This window comes from Onychomys torridus, chromosome 8, assembly GCF_903995425.1.
Source record: "Onychomys torridus chromosome 8, mOncTor1.1, whole genome shotgun sequence".
Lineage (NCBI taxonomy): Eukaryota > Metazoa > Chordata > Mammalia > Rodentia > Cricetidae > Onychomys > Onychomys torridus.
Window position 1 is genome coordinate 239500 of NC_050450.1, and position 10338 is coordinate 249837.

The following is a 10338-nucleotide window of genomic DNA, read 5'->3' on the forward strand; positions in this document are numbered from 1 at the left end:
TAATATCCCTTAATATCAATGGACTTAATTCACCTATAAAAAGACACAGACTAACAGAATGGATACAAAAACAGGACCCGTCTTTCTGCTGCATACAAGAAACACACCTCAAATTCAAAGACAGACACCTCCTAAGTATAAATGGCTGGGAAAAGACTTTCCAATCAAATGGTCTTAAGAAGCAAGCTGGTATAGCCATCCTAATATCCAGCAAGATAGACTTCAAACTAAAATCAGTCAAAAGAGATGATGAAAGACATTACATACTCATCTCAGGAAAGATCCACCAAGATGAAGTCCCAATTCTGAACATTTATGCCCCAAACACAAGGGCACCCACATATGTAAAAGAAACATTACTAAACCTTAAATCACATATAAACCCTACACATTAACAGTGGGAGATTTCAACACCCCACTTTCACCTCTGGACAGCTTGGCCAAAATAAAACTTAACAGAGAAATAATGGTCTTAACTGATGTTATGGCTCAAATGGACTTAATCAATATCTACAGAACATTCCACCCAAACAAAAAAGAATATACCTTCTTCTCAGCACCCCATGGAACCTTCTCTAAAATCAACCACATACTTGGCCACAAAGAAAATCTCAACAGATACAAAACAATTGGAATAACCTCCTGTGTTCTATCAGACCACCATGGTTTAAAATTAGATTTCAACAATAACAAAAACTACAGAAATCCTACAATCTCATGGAAACTGAATAATGCTCAACTGAATCACCAATGGGTTAAGGAAGAAATTAAAGACTTCCTAGAGATCAATGAAAATGAATACACCACATACCCAAACTTATGGGACACTATGAAAGCAGTGCTAAGAGGGAAATTCATAGCACTAAATGCTGACATAAAGAAGCTGGAGAAATCTCACACTAGTGACTTGACAGCACACCTGAAAGCCCTTGAATAAGAAGAAGCAAAGTATCCCAGAAGGAATAGACACCAGGAAATTATCAAATTGAGAGCTGAAATCAATGAAATAGAAATAAAGAGAACAATACAAAGGATTAATGAAACAAAGAGTTGGTTCTTTGAGAAGATCAACAAGATAGACAAGCCCTTATCCAAACTAACCAAAAGACAGAGAGAGAGCATCCAAATTAACAAAATCAGAAATGAAAAGGGGGACATAACAACAGACAATGAGGAAATCCAGAGAATCATCAGGTCATATTCCAAAAACCTCTACTCCACAAAACTGCAAAATCTAAAAGAAATGGATAATTTTCTGGATAGGTACCACATACCTAAGTTAAATCAAGACCAGATAAACCATTTAAATATTCCAATAACCCCTAAGGAAATAGAATCAGTCATTAAAAGTCTCCCAACCAAAAAAGCCCTGGAGTTGATGGTTTCACTGCAGAATTCTACCAGATCTTCAAAGAAGACTTAATACCAATACTCTTCAAATTGTTCCACACAATAGAAGCAGAAGCAATATTACCAAACTCCTTCTATGAGGCTACAATTACCCTGATTCCTAAACCAAACAAAGATGCAACAAAGAAAGAGAACTACAGACCGATCTCCCTCATGAACATTGATGCAAAAATACTCACTAAAATACTGGCAAACAGACTCCAAGAACACATCAAAACAATTATCCACCATGATTAAGTAGGCTTCATCCCAGGGATGCAAGGGTGGTTCAACATATGAAAGTCCATCAATGTAATACACCATATAAACAAACTCAAGGAAAAAAACCACATGATCATCTCACTAGATGCAGAAAAGGCATTTGACAAAATCCAACACCCCTTCATGATAAAGGTCTTGGAGTGATCAGGAATACAGGGAACATACCTAAAAATAATAAAGGCAATCTATAGCAAGCCAACAGCCAACATCAAATTAAATGGAGAGAAACTCAAAGCAATACCACTAAAATCAGGAACAAGGCAAGGCTGTCCCCTCTCCCCATACTTATTCAATATAGTACTTGAAGTTCTAGCCAGAACTATAAGACAACCTAAGGAGACTAAGGGGATACAAATTGGAAAGGAAGAAGTCAAGCTTTCCCTATTTGCAGATGACATGATAGTATACAAGGGTGACCCCAAAAATTCAACCAAGGAACTGATACAGCTAATAAAAACCTTCAGGAACATTGCAGGATACAAGATCAACTAAAAAAAATCAGTAGCCCTCCTATATACAATAGACAAACAGGCTGAGAAGGAAATTAGAGATACATCACCCTTTACAATAGCCACAAATGATATAAAATACTTTGGGGTTACTCTAAGTAAGCATGTGAAGGACCTATATGACAAGAACTTTAAGTCCCTGAAAAAAGAAATTGAAGAATATGTCAGAAAATGGAAAGATCTCCCATGCTCGTGGATAGGCAGGATTAACATAGTAAAAATGGTTATCTTACCAAAAACAATCTACAGATTCAACGCAATCCCCACCAAATTACCAACACAATTCTTCACAGATCTGGAAAGAATAATACTCAACTTCATATGGAAAAACAAAACACCCAGGATAGCCAAAAGAATCCTGTACAATAAAACAACCTCTGGAGGCATCACAATCCCCGACCTCAAGCTCTACTATAGAGCTACCATAATAAAAACAGCTTGGTACTGGCATAAAAACCGACATGTGGACCAATGGAACACCCTGACATTAACCCACACACCTATAAACATATAATTTTTGACAAAGAAGCCAAAGTGTACAATGGAAAAAAGAAAGCATCTTCAATAAATGGTGCTGGCATAACTGGATGTTAATGTGTTAGAAGGCTGCAAATAGATCCATATCTGTCACTGTGCACAAAACTTAAGTCCAAGCGGATCAAAGCCCTCAACATAAATCCAGTTACTCTGAACCTGATAGAAGAGAAAGTAGGAAGTACTCTTGAACGCATTGGCACTGGAGATCACTTTCTAAATATAACACCAGTAACACAGACACTGAGAGAAACAATCAATCAATGGGACCTCTTGAAACTGAGAAGCTTTTTTAGAGCAAAGGACATGGTCAACAACACAAAGCAACAGCCTACAGAATGGGAAAAGGTCTTCACCAACCCCACATCTGACACAGGGCTGATATCCAGAATATATAAAGAACTCCAGAAATTAGACATCAAAATGCCCAACAGTCCAATTAAGAAATGGGCTATAGAACTAAACAGAGAATTCTCCACATTGGAAGCTCAAATGGCTGAAAGACATTTAAGGAATTGCTCAACATCCCTAATTATCCAGGAAATGCAAATCAAAATGACTCTGAAATACCACCTTACACCTGTCAGAGTGGCTAAGACCAAAAACACAGAAGACAGCTTATGCTGGAGAGGATGTGGAGCAAGGGGAACTCTCCTCCACTGCTGGTGGGAATGCAAACTTGTACAGCCACTTTGGAAATCAATATGGTGCTTCCTTAGAAAATTGGGAATCAATCTCCCCCAACACCCAGCTGTAGCACTCTCGGGCATATACCCAAGGAATGCTCAATCATACCACAAGGGCATTTGCTCAGCTATGTTCATATCAGCAGTGTTTGTAATAGCCAGAACCTGGAAACAACCTAGATGCCCTTCAACTGAAGAATGGATAAAGAAAAAATGGTACATATACACAATGGAGTACTACTCAGCAGAGAAAAACAATGACATCATGCTGTCAAATGGATGGATCTAGAAAAAAATCATCCTGAGTGAGGTAACTCAGACTCAGAAGGACAAACATGGTATGTACTCACTCATAGGAGGATACCAGATGTAAAACAAAGATGACTAGACTGCTACACAACTCCAGGGAGGCTACCTAGAAAATGGGACCCTAGGAAAGACACAGGGATCACCCAATGACAGAGAAATGGATGAGATCTACATGAACAACCTGGATGACAGTGGGAGTAATGAAGGGCAAGATTTGAGGGAAAGAAAGCTTAGGGGAGCAGGAGATCCCAGCTGGATCAAGAACAGAAAGGGAGAACGAGGAATAACAGACCGTGATAAATGAAGACCACATGAGAACAGGAATAGGCAGAGTGCTTGAGAGTTCCCCTTAAATCCACAATGATACATCCTCTGTAGACTCCTGGCAATGAACAAGAGAAAGCCTGATCTGACCTAGTCTGGTGATCAGATGACTAAACACCCTAACAGTAGAGCTGGAACTCTCATCTAATAACTGATGGAAGTGGATGTAGAGATCCTCAGCCAGGCCCCAGGTGGAGCTCCAGGTGTCCAATTTTCAAGAAAGAGGAGGGACTGTAAGAGCATGAATTGTTGAGCCCAAGGTTGGAAAAAGCACAGGGACAAATAGCCAAATGAATGGAAGCACATGAATTGTGAACCAAAGGCTGTGGAGCCCCCAGCTGGAGCAGGCCCTCTGGATAAGTGAGACAATTGAATAGCTTGAACTGTTTGGGAGGCACCCAGTCTGTGGGACCAGGACCTGTCCTTAGTGCATGAGTTGGCTGTTTGGAACCTTGGGCTTACACAGGGACACTTTGCTCAGTCTGGAAGGAGGGGACTGGACCTGCCTGTACTGAATCCACCAGGTTTAAATGAATCCCCAGGGGTGCCTTGATCCTGGAGGAGATGGGAATGGAGGGGAGGGGCTGGGGGGAAGGTGGGGTTGGGGACGGGAGGTGGGAGGACAGGGGAACCCATGGCTGATATGTAAAATTAAAACACAAATATAATAAAAACTAAATAAATAAAAACAAAAAACAGAAAAAGTCCACACAACTTGGTCTTATCACACAAACACAAACAATATGAAAAGTCAAAACAGTATGCCTCTGCTCCCAAATCCACCAGCCCTCTGGAAATGTTCTCTAGTGAGAAGTATGTTAAAACTCCAGGACACAGATGTTTAAAAGTACTGTCATAACCTGAATCAAATAATTCAATAAATTTTAAAATGACAAATAAGAATAAAGAGAATTAACTTAAAGAGCCTACTGATGACCAAGAACACATAAATATAAGGCTAAATTAAATAACAAAGGCAATTCAGGATTTGAACACCAAATATTGAAGAGAGCTCAAGTTGAAATTAAGATGGTATTGAAAAACACAATATCCCAATAACAAAACTCTGGGAAACCCAAAGAGAGCATAGAATACCATGTTATAAAGTAGACCACACAAACAAATATGAAAAAATTAAAATACTAAAAAGGAATATGCAGGAATTTTTGGACTTTATGAAAAGATCAAAATTTTATATTATAAGCATAGCTGAGGGAATATTCAGGTCAATGGCAGAGACCAGATCTTCAAAAAGATCATGGAAGAAAACTTCCCCCAAATTAAGGAAAGACACACTCATATACAGAATACTAAATAGACAAGATGAAAAACAAACTCCTTGAGGTGTATCATATGTATAACACTAAATATACATAACATAAAAGGAGTATTGAGTTGGGGTTTAGCTCAGTGGTAGAGCACTTGCCTAGCAAGCACAAGGCCCTGGGTTCAGTCCTCAGCTCCAGAAAAAAAAAATCAAAAAGAGTATTGAAAGATACAAGAGAAACAACACAAGCCACAAGTAAAGGAAAACCCCATCAGAATAACAACTGATTTCTCAAATGAAACTTTGGAAGCCAGAAGAGCCTGGAGCAGTGTACTTCAAATTCTAAAACAAATGAATGCCAACCTAGGCTACTATACCCAACAAAACTACCTACCATAGTTGAGAGCAAAAGAAGAAACTTCCATGATACAAAGGCTAAATGAGTTAATATCCAACAAGCCAGCCCTACAGAGAATGCTGGAAGCAATTGGAATGAAGAAAGGAATAAATATAGCCAAGAGACTATAGAAAGAAAGCAAAGCTATAATTACTGACACATAAACTGACTAGGCACACAAACAACCACAAAATGCCTGAAATTAGCACGCACTTTCCAACAATAGCTTTAAATATTAGTGGCCTTGATTTTCCAATCAAAAAATATAGATTAGTTGAATGGATTAAGAAACAAAATCCATCTTTCTGTTGTCAAAAAGAAACTGAGCTTTAAAGGTGGGCACTATTCAAAGTAAAAAGATGAAAAAAATATTCCAAGCAAATAGGACCAGAAAGCAATCTGGCATTGATATCCTGATATCTGACAAAACATATTTCAAACTAAGACAAATCTATGGCGACATTTATTTGTACTGAAATATGATTTTATTTGTATGTTAATAAAGTTGCCTGGGGGTCAGAGCTAATAGCAAGCCATAGCAGAAGCTGGGCAGTGGTGGTGCACACCTTTAATCCCAGCACTTGGGAGGCAGATCTCTGTGTGTTCAAAGATGCAGCCAGCATGGAGACACACGCCTTTAATCTCAATACCAACCATAGAAGACCTGGAGGTCTGTGTAGACAGGCAGTGATGAGGAAGTCATGTGGTTGGATTTACAACCAATGAGAAGGCAGAACAGAAAGTCAATAAAAGGACAGACACACAGGAAGTAGGTCTCTTTGCTGTGGATATCGCTCTGTATAAATAAAGGGGCCAGGGGGAGGAGACACCGCCAGCCACTGCCATGAGAATAAAGAGGTAAGGTACTGGTAAGCCACAAGCCACGTGGCAAAGTATAGATTAATATAAATGGGCTAAATATAAGAGTAAGAGCTAGGCAATGGTTGGCCTGAGCTAATGGCCAAGCAGTTTAAATAATATAAATGTCTATATGTTTACTTTACAAATGGGTTGTTGGACTAACAGGGCTTGGTGGCACCTGGAGAGAAGCTCACTGAAAAAAGTAACCAAGAGACTCTAGCCCTGTGGGCTGAAGACAAATGTCCCAACTTTAAAAGGAATATTAAGTTACTGTCCAGGCTGCCAGCTGTCTCTGTCTACCCTACAAGACTCCTGAAAGTTGCTTACATACTTTGCAGGTAATATTATATCCTTCTGAGGTCTTTGATGTAGTTGAAGACTAGATAGTTATAATTTCCTCAATTATGATAAAAGATAAGTTAGATATAAAACCTTAGACTCACAAATATAAGATAGGATATCTTCTTTAATATTGTAACTGTAATTCTTGCTTGATAATTGTTTTGTTATATGTAACTTTCTATGTAAAAGTTAAAACCTTCCTTTAAAAAAAAAGAAAAGGGAAAATGCTATGGATATTGCTCTGTATAAATAAAATGCTGTTTGGCCAGTGGCCAGGCAGGAAGTATAGGTGGGACAAGAGAAAAGAGAATTCTGGGAGGTGGAAGGCTGGGGCGGATAGACACTGCCAGCAGCCGCCATGACAAGCAACATGTGAAGACACCAGTAAGCCACAAGCCACGTGGCAAAGTATAGATTAATAGAAATGGGTTAATTTAAGATAGAAGAAGTAGAAAACAAGAAGCCTGCCACGGCCATACAGTTTGTAAGCAATATAAGTTTCTGTGTGTTTACTTGGTTGGTTCTGAGCGTCTATGGGCCTGGTGGGTGAGAGAGATTTGTCCTGACTGTGGGCCAGGCAGGAAAACTCTAACTACATCTCTTGCTGAGGGGAAGGACAGCAGTGGCAGTGAAGGGTAAGAAAGGGTTTTTAGCTCTTAGCTATTGCTCTGACCTCTTGGGCTATTAACTCTGCAATTGGCTCTGTGTTTCTTATTTAATAAGACTGTTCATCTACACAAATCAAAGGAGATATAAAGGACACTATATTCCAATCAAGGAAATAGTTAATTAAGAAGACATTACATTCTTAAACATACATGCATGAAACTTTGGTGTACCAAATTTCATTTTAAAATGTTACTATTAGAAATAAGACACATATTAACTTCAACTCAACAACAGTAAGTGATTTCAAGGCCCCACTTTCTCCAATAGATAGGTCATCTGGACAAAAAGTAAACAGAAAAACATCACAATTAAATGATATCATATATGAAATGAACTTGACAAATATATCTTCAGAATATTCCATCAAACTCCACTAAAGAACTCATATAAATGTCTTTAATATTGATCACATTCTGTGACACAAAATAAAACTTAAAAATTCATAAAAGTTGAAATAACTCCATGAATTCTATCTGACCATAATTTAATAAAACTTAAAATTGACAGCAAACAAATATCTAGTGAAAGCTTACATTCATGGAGACTAAATAACTCATTAATGAATGATTAATGGGTCAGGGGAGAAGTTATAATATTCCTAGAACTAAATGAAAATGAAAGCACAACAAAACATGTGGGAGACATTAAAAGCAAATCTTACAGGGGAATTTATAGCTCCAATGTGTCTACATTAAAAAGTCAAAAAGAGTACAAATAAATGACTTCCTGATACAACTCAAGGATTGAGGGTAGGGAGAACAAGAACAAAACAAACCCAACTACAGTAGACTTCATGAAATAATAAAATCAAAGCATACATTAATAAAAAATAATACAAGGAATCAATAAATCTAAGAGCTGGTTCTTTGAAAAGATAAACAAAATCAACAGACCATTGGCCCAATTAACCAAAAGAGAGAATGGATCCAAATTAACACAATCAGAAATTACAGGGGAAAATTACAACAGACAGCAAAAATTTCAGAATGTTATAATGGTAATAACTTGTTATTTGTATAGCTCATTTTCTTGGAATGTCATAATGCTTATAACCTGTACTACATTAAGCTGAAAATCTAAAAAGTGAGTGAATTTCTAGATTCATCAAAATCACCAAAGTTAAACCAAGAAGAAATCACCAACCTAAAAAGACCCTAATAAATGAGGACATTGAAATAGTAATAAACAGCCTTATAACAACAACAAAAAATCCCAGGCTCAGATAGGTACATACATAATTCTACCAGACTTTCACAAAAGATCTACAGTCAATATTACTTAAATTACTCAGAGAGAGAGAGAGAGAGAAAGAAAGAAAGAAAAAATAAAACTAGAGAAAAATAATTTAAAAAATATAAAAAATAAAATTAGAAGGATCACTTCCAAGTTAAATATAGGCATGCATCAAGAGATCATCCACCACAATCAGTTGGCTTTATCCCAGAAATGCAAGGATGATTCAACATGCACAAGTCAATAAATGTAATAAATCACAAAAGTAAACTTAAAGACATAAATAATGTGATCATTTCAATAGATGTAGTAAAGCCTTTGACAAAATCTAATATGCCATCATGAGAAAAGTCCTAGAGAGAGTGGGACTGGAGGGAACATACTTCAGCATAATAACAGCTGCATATGACAGAAACACAACCAACATCATCCTAATGGAGAAAAGCCCGACTTCAGGAAAGAGATGGGACTTCCCAATACAGTTCTTTAAGCACTGGCTGGAGCAATAAGGCAAGAGAAGAAAAGTTAAAGGGTCCAAGTAGGAAATGAAGTCAAACTGTCCCATTTCCAGATGATTTATTATATATAAAAGACCCAAAACTTCCACCAGAAAACTTCTAGAACTAATCAATTTCAGCAAAATGTCAGATACAGAATCAACTCTGTTAGCCTATCTGTACACTAACAGCAAACACTGAGAAAGACATGCTTGTTTACAATAGTAGATACACAGAGTGTCATTTTATTCAACCTATCCCCATTCCTAAATGTCAGCTCCCAATACCTAGAAACACATTTATGTGGAACTCCCCAGAGGCTACACCTATCAGCATTCGAGAAGAATTTCCTACCAGGCAACACCCAGCCACCACACTCTATTCAGAACCATAGAAGGAAGCAGAAACCAAGAAACAAAACACTCACCCAACAAAAACAAGACCAGATCTCAGTACCTAGAATTACAATCTTCCCAAATCCAGATGCCTAGAAGTCAGTGTAAAAACACAATCAGTAGCATCAGGAAAAATATGTCTCCACTAAAGCCTGACAACCAACCCTACCACAGCAGGCCCTGAGCACTGCAACAGAGCTGTAGCACAAGAAAGAGACCTTAGAACAACCTCTATGGCTGTGATAGAAGTCCTTAAAGAGGAGATGTAGTTGGAGTTTTTCTGCCTGGCCCACAGTCAGGACAAATCTCTTACACTCACCAGGCCCAAAGACGCTCAGAACCAACCAAGTAAACACACAGAGACTTATATTGCTTACAAACTGTATGGCCATGGCAGGCTTCTTGTTTTCTACTTCTTCTATTTTAAATTAACCCATTTCTATTAATCTATACTTTGCCACGTGGCTTGTGGCTTACTGGTGTCTTTACATGTTGCTTGTCATGGCAGCAGCTGGCAGTCTCTCCTCAGCCTTCCACTTCCCACCATTCTCTTCTCCCTTGTCCCGCCTATACTTCCTGCCTGGCCACTGGCCAAACAGCATTTTATTTATACAGAGAGATATCCACAGCAAGGAGATGGATGA